Raw genomic sequence first — 14988 nt, 5'->3', positions numbered from 1 at the left:
GCGTCGTGGCCGTATAGCAAGCAGTATCTGGAACGACGAACAATTAGCAACAGGTGTTTTATTTAGAATTACTCTCAGATGTGATTGAGGCGAATGTCGCAGATAAAGCATTTTGCAAAGCGGTACAGCGTAGGGTGGGAGGCGGCAGTCTGAATTATATTTTTTACATGTGTTTTTCAAATATCACAGAGCCTCTCGCGAGCGTCGTCGTCGTCGACGCCGCCGCTTCTGCAGAAGTAGGAAATCGCCATCGTAGCAAATGCGGCGAGGGACGCCCTGCCTTCGATTTCGAATGCACAAAGTGTGTGGTCTTGGTTCCCAATCTCTACTTGGTCGGTCTCGTAAAGGCTTGAATGTAACGAATGGGTGGGAAGCAGCAAGAGGCAGCGGCTGTGTAGAACGAAAACACAATTCCTCAGCGGTATGAGCGTTTCGAGATGACACGAATGTAAGGAATACTTGGCGGCCAGTGACCGTGTGGCCTAATGGATAAGGCGTCGGACTTCGGATCCGAAGATTGCAGGTTCGAATCCTGTCACGGTCGTGTTTTTCCAATTCTGCAAAAGAAACACACCGTTTTAGTGTAGCTATTGAGCAGTACGAAATCGTCTGAATGTTGCTGTTGTCCACTTCCTGCTTGGAGATGCACTTGAGCGTGATACACACACAGCCAGAACGGTGTTATCTAGCGAAATGGTCGGCTGAGTGCCGTCACCGCGAGTTTTGGCTGGCATTTGCGCATCTAAGACAGCGTCGGAAAGTAACCCGTTCGGCTTCTGAGTCAAATCAAATATGTGTGTTAATTTTGACACCACTAGCGCTGCAGGTTTTTTATGCAGTTCCTGTACCTCTCAGAAATGATTATGAAATAAAACTGAAGTACGTGACGTGTGTGACGCTAGGAAAACATTAGGCAGCATGGAGAGATTCTGTATGGGACCACCCCACCCAAACCAGAACTGTGTGTCGTGCGACCCGACACGTAGTCACCAACGCAGCCCGGCTAGCTCAGTCGGTAGAGCATGAGACTCTTAATCTCAGGGTCGTGGGTTCGAGCCCCACGCTGGGCGGAACGTAATTTTGTTCCGCTGCAGATGTAAATTACCGTTTTTCTGATCAATGTGACGTAATGGAAATAGCAACTTAAAACTTTGCCTACGTCTCCATCAGTCGCAAGGAAAGTGTATCTGAAGGTGAAGGTGATTTCGTAGACATGTGTCAAAGACATGTTCTGAAATGTAAGTGGTGTTGGTTGGAGAGCACATCGGTTACGTGTGAGATGTGTAGCCAAGCAGTAATGGTGCGCCATAGCTGCAAATATTAGTCGGTAATATGAAGTGTTGTCAGCTTAAGCCTGATGATCCAGACGAGCGTAAGCACGAAGTACGCAAAACTACCGCTAGGCCGCGCCTCTTTAGCTCAGTGGCATAGCACTGGTCTAGTAAACCAGGGGTCGTGAGTTCGATCCTCACAGGAGGCAAACGAATTTTCGAAATCAGTTGCGCGTCGTGGCCGTATAGCAAGCAGTATCTGGAACGACGAACAATTAGCAACAGGTGTTTTATTTAGAATTACTCTCAGATGTGATTGAGGCGAATGTCGCAGATAAAGCATTTTGCAAAGCGGTACAGCGTAGGGTGGGAGGCGGCAGTCTGAATTATATTTCTTACATGTGTTTTTCAAATATCACAGAGCCTCTCGCGAGCGTCGTCGTCGTCGACGCCGCCGCTTCTGCAGAAGTAGGAAATCGCCATCGTAGCAAATGCGGCGAGGGACGCCCTGCCTTCGATTTCGAATGCACAAAGTGTGTGGTCTTGGTTCCCAATCTCTACTTGGTCGGTCTCGTAAAGGCTTGAATGTAACGAATGGGTGGGAAGCAGCAAGAGGCAGCGGCTGTGTAGAACGAAAACACAATTCCTCAGCGGTATGAGCGTTTCGAGATGACACGAATGTAAGGAATACTTGGCGGCCAGTGACCGTGTGGCCTAATGGATAAGGCGTCGGACTTCGGATCCGAAGATTGCAGGTTCGAATCCTGTCACGGTCGTGTTTTTCCAATTCTGCAAAAGAAACACACCGTTTTAGTGTAGCTATTGAGCAGTACGAAATCGTCTGAATGTTGCTGTTGTCCACTTCCTGCTTGGAGATGCACTTGAGCGTGATACACACACAGCCAGAACGGTGTTATCTAGCGAAATGGTCGGCTGAGTGCCGTCACCGCGAGTTTTGGCTGGCATTTGCGCATCTAAGACAGCGTCGGAAAGTAACCCGTTCGGCTTCTGAGTCAAATCAAATATGTGTGTTAATTTTGACACCACTAGCGCTGCAGGTTTTTTATGCAGTTCCTGTACCTCTCAGAAATGATTATGAAATAAAACTGAAGTACGTGACGTGTGTGACGCTAGGAAAACATTAGGCAGCATGGAGAGATTCTGTATGGGACCACCCCACCCAAACCAGAACTGTGTGTCGTGCGACCCGACACGTAGTCACCAACGCAGCCCGGCTAGCTCAGTCGGTAGAGCATGAGACTCTTAATCTCAGGGTCGTGGGTTCGAGCCCCACGCTGGGCGGAACGTAATTTTGTTCCGCTGCAGATGTAAATTACCGTTTTTCTGATCAATGTGACGTAATGGAAATAGCAACTTAAAACTTTGCCTACGTCTCCATCAGTCGCAAGGAAAGTGTATCTGAAGGTGAAGGTGATTTCGTAGACATGTGTCAAAGACATGTTCTGAAATGTAAGTGGTGTTGGTTGGAGAGCACATCGGTTACGTGTGAGATGTGTAGCCAAGCAGTAATGGTGCGCCATAGCTGCAAATATTAGTCGGTAATATGAAGTGTTGTCAGCTTAAGCCTGATGATCCAGACGAGCGTAAGCACGAAGTACGCAAAACTACCGCTAGGCCGCGCCTCTTTAGCTCAGTGGCATAGCACTGGTCTAGTAAACCAGGGGTCGTGAGTTCGATCCTCACAGGAGGCAAACGAATTTTCGAAATCAGTTGCGCGTCGTGGCCGTATAGCAAGCAGTATCTGGAACGACGAACAATTAGCAACAGGTGTTTTATTTAGAATTACTCTCAGATGTGATTGAGGCGAATGTCGCAGATAAAGCATTTTGCAAAGCGGTACAGCGTAGGGTGGGAGGCGGCAGTCTGAATTATATTTCTTACATGTGTTTTTCAAATATCACAGAGCCTCTCGCGAGCGTCGTCGTCGTCGACGCCGCCGCTTCTGCAGAAGTAGGAAATCGCCATCGTAGCAAATGCGGCGAGGGACGCCCTGCCTTCGATTTCGAATGCACAAAGTGTGTGGTCTTGGTTCCCAATCTCTACTTGGTCGGTCTCGTAAAGGCTTGAATGTAACGAATGGGTGGGAAGCAGCAAGAGGCAGCGGCTGTGTAGAACGAAAACACAATTCCTCAGCGGTATGAGCGTTTCGAGATGACACGAATGTAAGGAATACTTGGCGGCCAGTGACCGTGTGGCCTAATGGATAAGGCGTCGGACTTCGGATCCGAAGATTGCAGGTTCGAATCCTGTCACGGTCGTGTTTTTCCAATTCTGCAAAAGAAACACACCGTTTTAGTGTAGCTATTGAGCAGTACGAAATCGTCTGAATGTTGCTGTTGTCCACTTCCTGCTTGGAGATGCACTTGAGCGTGATACACACACAGCCAGAACGGTGTTATCTAGCGAAATGGTCGGCTGAGTGCCGTCACCGCGAGTTTTGGCTGGCATTTGCGCATCTAAGACAGCGTCGGAAAGTAACCCGTTCGGCTTCTGAGTCAAATCAAATATGTGTGTTAATTTTGACACCACTAGCGCTGCAGGTTTTTTATGCAGTTCCTGTACCTCTCAGAAATGATTATGAAATAAAACTGAAGTACGTGACGTGTGTGACGCTAGGAAAACATTAGGCAGCATGGAGAGATTCTGTATGGGACCACCCCACCCAAACCAGAACTGTGTGTCGTGCGACCCGACACGTAGTCACCAACGCAGCCCGGCTAGCTCAGTCGGTAGAGCATGAGACTCTTAATCTCAGGGTCGTGGGTTCGAGCCCCACGCTGGGCGGAACGTAATTTTGTTCCGCTGCAGATGTAAATTACCGTTTTTCTGATCAATGTGACGTAATGGAAATAGCAACTTAAAACTTTGCCTACGTCTCCATCAGTCGCAAGGAAAGTGTATCTGAAGGTGAAGGTGATTTCGTAGACATGTGTCAAAGACATGTTCTGAAATGTAAGTGGTGTTGGTTGGAGAGCACATCGGTTACGTGTGAGATGTGTAGCCAAGCAGTAATGGTGCGCCATAGCTGCAAATATTAGTCGGTAATATGAAGTGTTGTCAGCTTAAGCCTGATGATCCAGACGAGCGTAAGCACGAAGTACGCAAAACTACCGCTAGGCCGCGCCTCTTTAGCTCAGTGGCATAGCACTGGTCTAGTAAACCAGGGGTCGTGAGTTCGATCCTCACAGGAGGCAAACGAATTTTCGAAATCAGTTGCGCGTCGTGGCCGTATAGCAAGCAGTATCTGGAACGACGAACAATTAGCAACAGGTGTTTTATTTAGAATTACTCTCAGATGTGATTGAGGCGAATGTCGCAGATAAAGCATTTTGCAAAGCGGTACAGCGTAGGGTGGGAGGCGGCAGTCTGAATTATATTTTTTACATGTGTTTTTCAAATATCACAGAGCCTCTCGCGAGCGTCGTCGTCGTCGACGCCGCCGCTTCTGCAGAAGTAGGAAATCGCCATCGTAGCAAATGCGGCGAGGGACGCCCTGCCTTCGATTTCGAATGCACAAAGTGTGTGGTCTTGGTTCCCAATCTCTACTTGGTCGGTCTCGTAAAGGCTTGAATGTAACGAATGGGTGGGAAGCAGCAAGAGGCAGCGGCTGTGTAGAACGAAAACACAATTCCTCAGCGGTATGAGCGTTTCGAGATGACACGAATGTAAGGAATACTTGGCGGCCAGTGACCGTGTGGCCTAATGGATTACAGTGACCGTGTGGCCGAGTGTGGCTCTAGCTGCCGTCGCGTACGGACGTACTTGCCGCCGCTCCGTGTAAACAGCGCTTACGCTAGTACTTATCGTTTCGTGTGTACTGCTTTCTGTTCTGTGTTTAAATTGAGATCTGTTCTACACCAGTTTTGTGTACTGGTTACGTCTTCGGATATTCGTCGCTCTAGGGATTTTCGGTTTTGACCGTAATCCGACCGGTGCTGCACGACATGGCTTCCTCCATCAGGAAGAACACCCTGGTTTTTTCGTTTGAAAAGGAAACTCGCCGGGTTCAACCGTCTGCTCTCGAGGTTCACGAATGGCTCACAGAGGTAATTGGCATTAACCCGGATTCTGTCCATACTACCCAGCTTGATTCCGACAACTACTGTGTGTTTGTTAAGTTCTTTAATCCGTTAATGGTTGATAAAATTCGCGATAAGTTTGGCAACCAAGTCGAGTTTATCCATAGGGACGGCACTAGTAGTATGGTTTCTATCAAAAGGGCTGATACTACATATCGGACTGTTCGAGTTCTTAATTTACCTATTGAACTAGAAAACGAAAAAATTAAGGTTGCTCTGTCTCAATATGGGGATGTAAAAGAAATCATTAATGAACGCTGGTCGCCGCATTATAAACTCCAGTGCTTTAATGGAATAAGGTCGGTTGAAATGGAAGTTAAGACTAATATCCCGTCACATATCTCCGTTGAAGGTCACAAGGCTCATATTGTTTATACTGGACAAATCCCTACATGTCACGTCTGTAATGAGTCAGGTCATTTTCGGCAGGATTGTCCCCGCCGTGTGTTTGTCTTAAAAACGAACCTCATGCAGCGACGTAAATTGACACTCAGTGACGTTATGGCAAACGGTACACCTGTCCAACCTGTAGATGATGTTGCTAAGGAAAGTTCATCTGACTTTCCTTGCAGTGTCACTGATTTTCCACCTATCGTAGCCCCGACGAATCTCGAATCTGTTCCCCCTGACAGGGATGTACAGAATAAAAAACGGCCACTGGAGCGAAGCGATGATCATTCAGGAGATGAATTATCTCGCACCTCTCCCACAATCAGAAAACCACGTCCTTCAGCCGACGGAGATTTAGTAGAAGCCGATTGTATGCAGATCGATCCTGCAGTACCACCTGCCACCAACAAATCGGATGTGGAAACGGAGGATCCTACCGACCAGCAGCAACTGTCAACAACTTTGAGTGTCACCGGCGATGTACAACAGCCGCCTCAACGCGACCAACATGAGGAAGTGGCGGGTAAACATCGGCTCCACAACAAACCACGACAACAAGCCTCAGGTGGAAACAAACAGGAGAAAGTTGTTGCCAAACAACAGGTCACGACTGTCGGTCGGACGGAAACAGCAACACAGAAGGCCGATGACTCGACAACGATATCGGCATCTCAACCGACGGTACGGCGCAAACTCAAACCACAGCCTAATCTTTCGGCTTCTCGCAATCCATCGCAATCACAACAGTCGCAACAGGGGCAATCAGATTTGAAACAGAAGAATATCGGGTACGAAGTAGTACGGGACGAACCTGACGGCCGTCAAACCACAAGTGCCGGCGAGATCCACCCCCACAGTAGTAACGATTAATGGATACTTGTTTACGGCATAGTGACGTTGCGTTAGGACGGAAGGCCTCTATAAGTTGTTTTTCTCTTTTGTTCCGTATGGTTTTTTCAATGTTTTCTGTGATGTTGTTCGTCTGACACGCTGACAGTCCTCAAAGTCTAAGTTCAACCTAATGTAGACATGTCTCAAGCCTATAAACTGTTAACCATAAATATTAACAAACTGCAATCCGACCTTAAAGTAGCAATGCTGCGGCAATTCGTTTACGAATCTGAAGCAGACATCATTCTGCTACAGGAGGTGGCAGTCAAAAGTTTTGATATTCCTGGTTTCCAATCCATTGAAAACGTAGCTCACGAACTTCATACAGGCACGGCCGTGCTAGTCCGTAATGGTATCCCCGTCACAGAGGTCGAAAAACTTGAATCTGGTCGCGGTATTAGCTGCAAAATCTTTGATGTCACTGTTGTAAATGTGTACGCACCCTCCGGCAGCAGTTACAAGTCAGCGAGAAGTGCCTATTTTAAAGATGAAGTCATTTATTTGCTTCGAAAGGACCCCGTTAACATTGTTCTAGGTGGTGATTTTAACTGCGTGGTACATCAGAAGGATCAGAGGCCACAGTTTAATTACTGTCATGACCTTCGCGAACTCGTCACCAAGGTTCGGTTGAAAGATACGTGGGAAATTCTGCACCCCACCCTGGTTAAATTTACTTTTTTTACCCCTACTTCAAGTAGTCGACTTGACCGGATCTATATATCGTCTCATATCAGCAACCGAGTTCTTGATACTGAAGTTATTCCAGCTCCGTTTTCTGACCATTGTGCCTATGCTGTCACCTTAAATCTCGACAAGCAACCAACAAAAAGGTTCAAAGGGCAGTGGATGCTTAACACTTCTCATCTTCAAGACCTGGAGCTCGAAGATGCCATTTGTGCAACATGGAATTTTTGTCTCCGCTCCATTAACAAGCACAGAACTAAACTAGAGTGGTGGACACACACAGCTAAAAGAAAACTGCGACAATGCCTGATCTCTTACTGCTATCAGAAAGCGACGGATAACAAGAAGACAACAGAATTTTATTATGCCCTTTTAAGAGAATTATATGACAAATCTCATGACTCCAATGTTTACGCTGCACAAATCCAACGAGTCAAAGCGAAGCTGTTAAGCATTAAGCACAGGCAATTAGATGGCCTAAAAATTAAAGCTAAGACCAAATCGGTTAGTGATAGCGAAATGACTTCCTTATACCATCTCATCAAACACCGTTCCAATCGTGTGCGGACCTTCGTTGACGAACTAGTTACCCCAACCGGTGATCATCTTGTGCACCAAAAGGACATTGTTCAGGGTTTTTATCATTATTATAGAGAATTATACTCAGAAGATCCACTTGATGTAAATCTGACGTTTGATTTCCTTCAGCCTTTGGGCAGTAACTTAACTGCAGAAGACAACAATGAATTTCTTGCCGATTTCGCAATTTCAGATGTCTTAGACTTAATTGTCGGTTCCCCTGCAAACAAATCCCCTGGTCCAGATGGTCTCCCCAAAGAATTCTATCACAAATTTTGGCATGTCGTTGGACCCACCCTCACAGAAATTATTAACGAAGTCTTTCGAGGCCACAGAATACCGGACGAGTTGAAAGAAGGTAGAACAGTGCTCATACCGAAACAAAGAGGCCACAGGCAAATTGATAACTTCCGGCCTATCATGCTGTTAAATTTTGATTATAAGACTATTGCCAGAGCGATAAACAGTAGATTAATCTTGATAGCCCGGCATGTCATTAAGAATCATCAGTCTTGCATCCCTGGCAGAAGCGTAATGACCACAATCGCTGACATCAGGGACGTAATTTCGATCACGGCGGCGACCAACATCAACTGTGCCCTACTGTTTGTCGACCTTTCTAAGGCTTTTGATCGTGTGAGTCACCGTTACATCCTCCAGATCATGGAAAGGATTGGATTAGATAACACAGTAGTAACCTTACTCCGCAATGTCATCACAGGCATTACCACCCGATTGTGTGTTAACGGCCAGTCGACAATACCGATTACACTTATGAGAGGGGTCCCACAGGGAAGTCCTCTCTCGATGTTGCTCTTTGCCTTTTCTCTGGAACCTCTCCTCAGGAAACTGGAGTCCACATTACCAGGTCTCTCTATATCAAGAGCTTGTTTTGCAGTGCGTGCCTATGCCGATGACGTCACAGCAGTTATTCGTTGTGTAAACGACGTAAAGACGATTAAAACGGAAATCGACAACTACAGTAAGGTGTCTGGAGCTAAACTCAATGAAGGAAAATGCAAACTGGTTAACTTGAGAGGTCTTGAACATGTATCCATACCCTGGGCCCAAAAAGTGGACAATCCTAAGTCACTAGGTATTATCGTCGACAAATGTCCTCTTAAAATGGCGGCGAAAAACTGGAAAGCTGTTACGAACAGCATGCATGGTCTCATTGTTGAAAACAACTGGCGCTCTGCGAACTTGATAGAAAGGATCAAGATAGTCAATATATGTATTTTCTCCAAAGCATACTACTTGGCACAAGTATTTCCCATACCTAAAGTTCAGGCCAGAAAAATGTTGCAAATAGCTAGCAGATTCGTGTGGAAAGGGAACATTTTTAAACTCGACAGTGCCACGCTAACAAAATCACGACCCGACGGCGGGCTAGGGCTCACTGACATCCATAAAAAAGCCAATGCCCTTTTTCTGAAACGCACTTCGCGCCTAGTATACAGTCACGACCCAAACATAACTGCAAGTCTGTTCCACGTCCTTCGCCCTGGAAACATACACCCGCCCGTCGACATCAGCAACATAAACTACCAGCTGAAACATGTACGAGAATATTTCATTGAAACAAGTTATGTAGGCGAAAGCATCTTACAAAACTCGCATTTGACAACGAATGAAGTCATGCAGCAATGGTCTAAGATGCGTCAATGTAATACAATTGAGGCAAAAAATCCATCTTGTAACTGGAAGACCCTATGGAGGAACATTAGTCTTAAGATTCATACATGGGATGTTGCATCAACTTGGTACCAGGTGGTGAATGATACCATCGCCACTAATGTCAAATTACACAGAATAGGCTTACATCCCTCTGATAAATGTGTTAAGTGTGGTTTAATCGACACTTTGCTTCATCGTTTCACCTGCTGCGGACACTTAAACAACTGGCGATGGGTGAGGGAAAAACTCGCACTATTATCGAGAAGCTCGCCAGCGAGTATCTCGACCACTATCATCACGAACCCAGATACGGACTACTATCCTATGGCTAAGAATACTACAATGATGTGGATATTGGCAAATTATGTGCATTATACGATCACCAGACGGGACGGCGACAACCTAGTTGAATTTTTGGCATACATGCATACTGCTTATTGGAGAATAAAACAAACGGGCAACTTGACAAAAATCTTTGGCAATATGTTGGACATTGTTTTTGAAAAACAAGGGATCGGTTAGTCTGTTGCTGCTGCAGCAGCCCCTCTCATCTGCCTCTACCGAGCAGACAATTGTGACGAGTTCCAGTCTCAGCGTCCGTCATGTTCAAATTGATCTCAGATACACAGTGACAACGATAAAATTCAAAAAAGAAAAAAAAAATGTGGCCTAATGGATAAGGCGTCGGACAAAAAAAAAAAAAAAAAAAAAAAATGGATAAGGCGTCGGACTTCGGATCCGAAGATTGCAGGTTCGAATCCTGTCACGGTCGTGTTTTTCCAATTCTGCAAAAGAAACACACCGTTTTAGTGTAGCTATTGAGCAGTACGAAATCGTCTGAATGTTGCTGTTGTCCACTTCCTGCTTGGAGATGCACTTGAGCGTGATACACACACAGCCAGAACGGTGTTATCTAGCGAAATGGTCGGCTGAGTGCCGTCACCGCGAGTTTTGGCTGGCATTTGCGCATCTAAGACAGCGTCGGAAAGTAACCCGTTCGGCTTCTGAGTCAAATCAAATATGTGTGTTAATTTTGACACCACTAGCGCTGCAGGTTTTTTATGCAGTTCCTGTACCTCTCAGAAATGATTATGAAATAAAACTGAAGTACGTGACGTGTGTGACGCTAGGAAAACATTAGGCAGCATGGAGAGATTCTGTATGGGACCACCCCACCCAAACGAGAACTGTGTGTCGTGCGACCCGACACGTAGTCACCGACGCAGCCCGGCTAGCTCAGTCGGTAGAGCATGAGACTCTTAATCTCAGGGTCGTGGGTTCGAGCCCCACGCTGGGCGGAACGTAATTTTGTTCCGCTGCAGATGTAAATTACCGTTTTTCTGATCAATGTGACGTAATGGAAATAGCAACTTAAAACTTTGCCTACGTCTCCATCAGTCGCAAGGAAAGTGTATCTGAAGGTGAAGGTGATTTCGTAGACATGTGTCAAAGACATGTTCTGAAATGTAAGTGGTGTTGGTTGGAGAGCACATCGGTTACGTGTGAGATGTGTAGCCAAGCAGTAATGGTGCGCCATAGCTGCAAATATTAGTCGGTAATATGAAGTGTTGTCAGCTTAAGCCTGATGATCCAGACGAGCGTAAGCACGAAGTACGCAAAACTACCGCTAGGCCGCGCCTCTTTAGCTCAGTGGCAGAGCACTGGTCTAGTAAACCAGGGGTCGTGAGTTCGATCCTCACAGGAGGCAAACGAATTTTCGAAATCAGTTGCGCGTCGTGGCCGTATAGCAAGCAGTATCTGGAACGACGAACAATTAGCAACAGGTGTTTTATTTAGAATTACTCTCAGATGTGATTGAGGCGAATGTCGCAGATAAAGCATTTTCCAAAGCGGTACAGCGTAGGGTGGGAGGCGGCAGTCTGAATTATATTTTTTACATGTGTTTTTCAAATATCACAGAGCCTCTCGCGAGCGTCGTCGTCGTCGACGCCGCCGCTTCTGCAGAAGTAGGAAATCGCCATCGTAGCAAATGCGGCGAGGGACGCCCTGCCTTCGATTTCGAATGCACAAAGTGTGTGGTCTTGGTTCCCAATCTCTACTTGGTCGGTCTCGTAAAGGCTTGAATGTAACGAATGGGTGGGAAGCAGCAAGAGGCAGCGGCTGTGTAGAACGAAAACACAATTCCTCAGCGGTATGAGCGTTTCGAGATGACACGAATGTAAGGAATACTTGGCGGCCAGTGACCGTGTGGCCTAATGGATAAGGCGTCGGACTTCGGATCCGAAGATTGCAGGTTCGAATCCTGTCACGGTCGTGTTTTTCCAATTCTGCAAAAGAAACACACCGTTTTAGTGTAGCTATTGAGCAGTACTAAATCGTCTGAATGTTGCTGTTGTCCACTTCCTGCTTGGAGATGCACTTGAGCGTGATACACACACAGCCAGAACGGTGTTATCTAGCGAAATGGTCGGCTGAGTGCCGTCACCGCGAGTTTTGGCTGGCATTTGCGCATCTAAGACAGCGTCGGAAAGTAACCCGTTCGGCTTCTGAGTCAAATCAAATATGTGTGTTAATTTTGACACCACTAGCGCTGCAGGTTTTTTATGCAGTTCCTGTACCTCTCAGAAATGATTATGAAATAAAACTGAAGTACGTGACGTGTGTGACGCTAGGAAAACATTAGGCAGCATGGAGAGATTCTGTATGGGACCACCCCACCCAAACGAGAACTGTGTGTCGTGCGACCCGACACGTAGTCACCGACGCAGCCCGGCTAGCTCAGTCGGTAGAGCATGAGACTCTTAATCTCAGGGTCGTGGGTTCGAGCCCCACGCTGGGCGGAACGTAATTTTGTTCCGCTGCAGATGTAAATTACCGTTTTTCTGATCAATGTGACGTAATGGAAATAGCAACTTAAAACTTTGCCTACGTCTCCATCAGTCGCAAGGAAAGTGTATCTGAAGGTGAAGGTGATTTCGTAGACATGTGTCAAAGACATGTTCTGAAATGTAAGTGGTGTTGGTTGGAGAGCACATCGGTTACGTGTGAGATGTGTAGCCAAGCAGTAATGGTGCGCCATAGCTGCAAATATTAGTCGGTAATATGAAGTGTTGTCAGCTTAAGCCTGATGATCCAGACGAGCGTAAGCACGAAGTACGCAAAACTACCGCTAGGCCGCGCCTCTTTAGCTCAGTGGCAGAGCACTGGTCTAGTAAACCAGGGGTCGTGAGTTCGATCCTCACAGGAGGCAAACGAATTTTCGAAATCAGTTGCGCGTCGTGGCCGTATAGCAAGCAGTATCTGGAACGACGAACAATTAGCAACAGGTGTTTTATTTAGAATTACTCTCAGATGTGATTGAGGCGAATGTCGCAGATAAAGCATTTTCCAAAGCGGTACAGCGTAGGGTGGGAGGCGGCAGTCTGAATTATATTTTTTACATGTGTTTTTCAAATATCACAGAGCCTCTCGCGAGCGTCGTCGTCGTCGACGCCGCCGCTTCTGCAGAAGTAGGAAATCGCCATCGTAGCAAATGCGGCGAGGGACGCCCTGCCTTCGATTTCGAATGCACAAAGTGTGTGGTCTTGGTTCCCAATCTCTACTTGGTCGGTCTCGTAAAGGCTTGAATGTAACGAATGGGTGGGAAGCAGCAAGAGGCAGCGGCTGTGTAGAACGAAAACACAATTCCTCAGCGGTATGAGCGTTTCGAGATGACACGAATGTAAGGAATACTTGGCGGCCAGTGACCGTGTGGCCTAATGGATAAGGCGTCGGACTTCGGATCCGAAGATTGCAGGTTCGAATCCTGTCACGGTCGTGTTTTTCCAATTCTGCAAAAGAAACACACCGTTTTAGTGTAGCTATTGAGCAGTACTAAATCGTCTGAATGTTGCTGTTGTCCACTTCCTGCTTGGAGATGCACTTGAGCGTGATACACACACAGCCAGAACGGTGTTATCTAGCGAAATGGTCGGCTGAGTGCCGTCACCGCGAGTTTTGGCTGGCATTTGCGCATCTAAGACAGCGTCGGAAAGTAACCCGTTCGGCTTCTGAGTCAAATCAAATATGTGTGTTAATTTTGACACCACTAGCGCTGCAGGTTTTTTATGCAGTTCCTGTACCTCTCAGAAATGATTATGAAATAAAACTGAAGTACGTGACGTGTGTGACGCTAGGAAAACATTAGGCAGCATGGAGAGATTCTGTATGGGACCACCCCACCCAAACGAGAACTGTGTGTCGTGCGACCCGACACGTAGTCACCGACGCAGCCCGGCTAGCTCAGTCGGTAGAGCATGAGACTCTTAATCTCAGGGTCGTGGGTTCGAGCCCCACGCTGGGCGGAACGTAATTTTGTTCCGCTGCAGATGTAAATTACCGTTTTTCTGATCAATGTGACGTAATGGAAATAGCAACTTAAAACTTTGCCTACGTCTCCATCAGTCGCAAGGAAAGTGTATCTGAAGGTGAAGGTGATTTCGTAGACATGTGTCAAAGACATGTTCTGAAATGTAAGTGGTGTTGGTTGGAGAGCACATCGGTTACGTGTGAGATGTGTAGCCAAGCAGTAATGGTGCGCCATAGCTGCAAATATTAGTCGGTAATATGAAGTGTTGTCAGCTTAAGCCTGATGATCCAGACGAGCGTAAGCACGAAGTACGCAAAACTACCGCTAGGCCGCGCCTCTTTAGCTCAGTGGCAGAGCACTGGTCTAGTAAACCAGGGGTCGTGAGTTCGATCCTCACAGGAGGCAAACGAATTTTCGAAATCAGTTGCGCGTCGTGGCCGTATAGCAAGCAGTATCTGGAACGACGAACAATTAGCAACAGGTGTTTTATTTAGAATTACTCTCAGATGTGATTGAGGCGAATGTCGCAGATAAAGCATTTTCCAAAGCGGTACAGCGTAGGGTGGGAGGCGGCAGTCTGAATTATATTTTTTACATGTGTTTTTCAAATATCACAGAGCCTCTCGCGAGCGTCGTCGTCGTCGACGCCGCCGCTTCTGCAGAAGTAGGAAATCGCCATCGTAGCAAATGCGGCGAGGGACGCCCTGCCTTCGATTTCGAATGCACAAAGTGTGTGGTCTTGGTTCCCAATCTCTACTTGGTCGGTCTCGTAAAGGCTTGAATGTAACGAATGGGTGGGAAGCAGCAAGAGGCAGCGGCTGTGTAGAACGAAAACACAATTCCTCAGCGGTATGAGCGTTTCGAGATGACACGAATGTAAGTAATACTTGGCGGCCAGTGACCGTGTGGCCTAATGGATAAGGCGTCGGACTTCGGATCCGAAGATTGCAGGTTCGAATCCTGTCACGGTCGTGTTTTTCCAATTCTGCAAAAGAAACACACCGTTTTAGTGTAGCTATTGAGCAGTACTAAATCGTCTGAATGTTGCTGTTGTCCACTTCCTGCTTGGAGATGCACTTGAGCGTGA

At 46.8% G+C, this 14988-nt stretch overlaps 18 non-coding genes across 18 annotated transcripts; all 18 read left to right on the top strand.

Moving 5' to 3' along the window:
- Positions 1-471: 471 nt before the first annotated feature.
- Trnar-ucg lies at positions 472-544 on the top strand. Its single transcript has one exon. It is a non-coding gene; the product is annotated as a tRNA-Arg (tRNA).
- Positions 545-997: 453 nt separating this feature from the next.
- On the top strand, positions 998-1070 carry Trnak-cuu. Its single transcript has one exon. It is a non-coding gene; the product is annotated as a tRNA-Lys (tRNA).
- Positions 1071-1408: 338 nt separating this feature from the next.
- Positions 1409-1480, top strand: Trnat-agu. Its single transcript has one exon. It is a non-coding gene; the product is annotated as a tRNA-Thr (tRNA).
- A 494-nt stretch (positions 1481-1974) lies between these two features.
- Trnar-ucg lies at positions 1975-2047 on the top strand. The gene has a single exon. It is a non-coding gene; the product is annotated as a tRNA-Arg (tRNA).
- A 453-nt stretch (positions 2048-2500) lies between these two features.
- On the top strand, positions 2501-2573 carry Trnak-cuu. The gene has a single exon. It is a non-coding gene; the product is annotated as a tRNA-Lys (tRNA).
- A 338-nt stretch (positions 2574-2911) lies between these two features.
- On the top strand, positions 2912-2983 carry Trnat-agu. The gene has a single exon. It is a non-coding gene; the product is annotated as a tRNA-Thr (tRNA).
- Positions 2984-3477: 494 nt separating this feature from the next.
- Positions 3478-3550, top strand: Trnar-ucg. The gene has a single exon. It is a non-coding gene; the product is annotated as a tRNA-Arg (tRNA).
- Positions 3551-4003: 453 nt separating this feature from the next.
- Positions 4004-4076, top strand: Trnak-cuu. Its single transcript has one exon. It is a non-coding gene; the product is annotated as a tRNA-Lys (tRNA).
- Positions 4077-4414: 338 nt separating this feature from the next.
- Positions 4415-4486, top strand: Trnat-agu. The gene has a single exon. It is a non-coding gene; the product is annotated as a tRNA-Thr (tRNA).
- Positions 4487-10817: 6331 nt separating this feature from the next.
- Trnak-cuu lies at positions 10818-10890 on the top strand. The gene has a single exon. It is a non-coding gene; the product is annotated as a tRNA-Lys (tRNA).
- A 338-nt stretch (positions 10891-11228) lies between these two features.
- On the top strand, positions 11229-11300 carry Trnat-agu. Its single transcript has one exon. It is a non-coding gene; the product is annotated as a tRNA-Thr (tRNA).
- A 494-nt stretch (positions 11301-11794) lies between these two features.
- Positions 11795-11867, top strand: Trnar-ucg. The gene has a single exon. It is a non-coding gene; the product is annotated as a tRNA-Arg (tRNA).
- A 453-nt stretch (positions 11868-12320) lies between these two features.
- Trnak-cuu lies at positions 12321-12393 on the top strand. The gene has a single exon. It is a non-coding gene; the product is annotated as a tRNA-Lys (tRNA).
- A 338-nt stretch (positions 12394-12731) lies between these two features.
- Trnat-agu lies at positions 12732-12803 on the top strand. Its single transcript has one exon. It is a non-coding gene; the product is annotated as a tRNA-Thr (tRNA).
- A 494-nt stretch (positions 12804-13297) lies between these two features.
- Trnar-ucg lies at positions 13298-13370 on the top strand. The gene has a single exon. It is a non-coding gene; the product is annotated as a tRNA-Arg (tRNA).
- A 453-nt stretch (positions 13371-13823) lies between these two features.
- Trnak-cuu lies at positions 13824-13896 on the top strand. The gene has a single exon. It is a non-coding gene; the product is annotated as a tRNA-Lys (tRNA).
- A 338-nt stretch (positions 13897-14234) lies between these two features.
- Positions 14235-14306, top strand: Trnat-agu. Its single transcript has one exon. It is a non-coding gene; the product is annotated as a tRNA-Thr (tRNA).
- A 494-nt stretch (positions 14307-14800) lies between these two features.
- Positions 14801-14873, top strand: Trnar-ucg. Its single transcript has one exon. It is a non-coding gene; the product is annotated as a tRNA-Arg (tRNA).
- The last annotated feature ends 115 nt before the right edge of the window (positions 14874-14988 follow it).

The sequence above is a fragment of the Schistocerca americana genome, unplaced genomic scaffold (genome assembly GCF_021461395.2).
Source record: "Schistocerca americana isolate TAMUIC-IGC-003095 unplaced genomic scaffold, iqSchAmer2.1 HiC_scaffold_165, whole genome shotgun sequence".
In the NCBI taxonomy this organism is placed as follows: domain Eukaryota; kingdom Metazoa; phylum Arthropoda; class Insecta; order Orthoptera; family Acrididae; genus Schistocerca; species Schistocerca americana.
The sequence above is the reverse complement of the archived record's forward strand: the minus strand, read 5'-3'. Positions and strand labels throughout refer to the sequence as shown.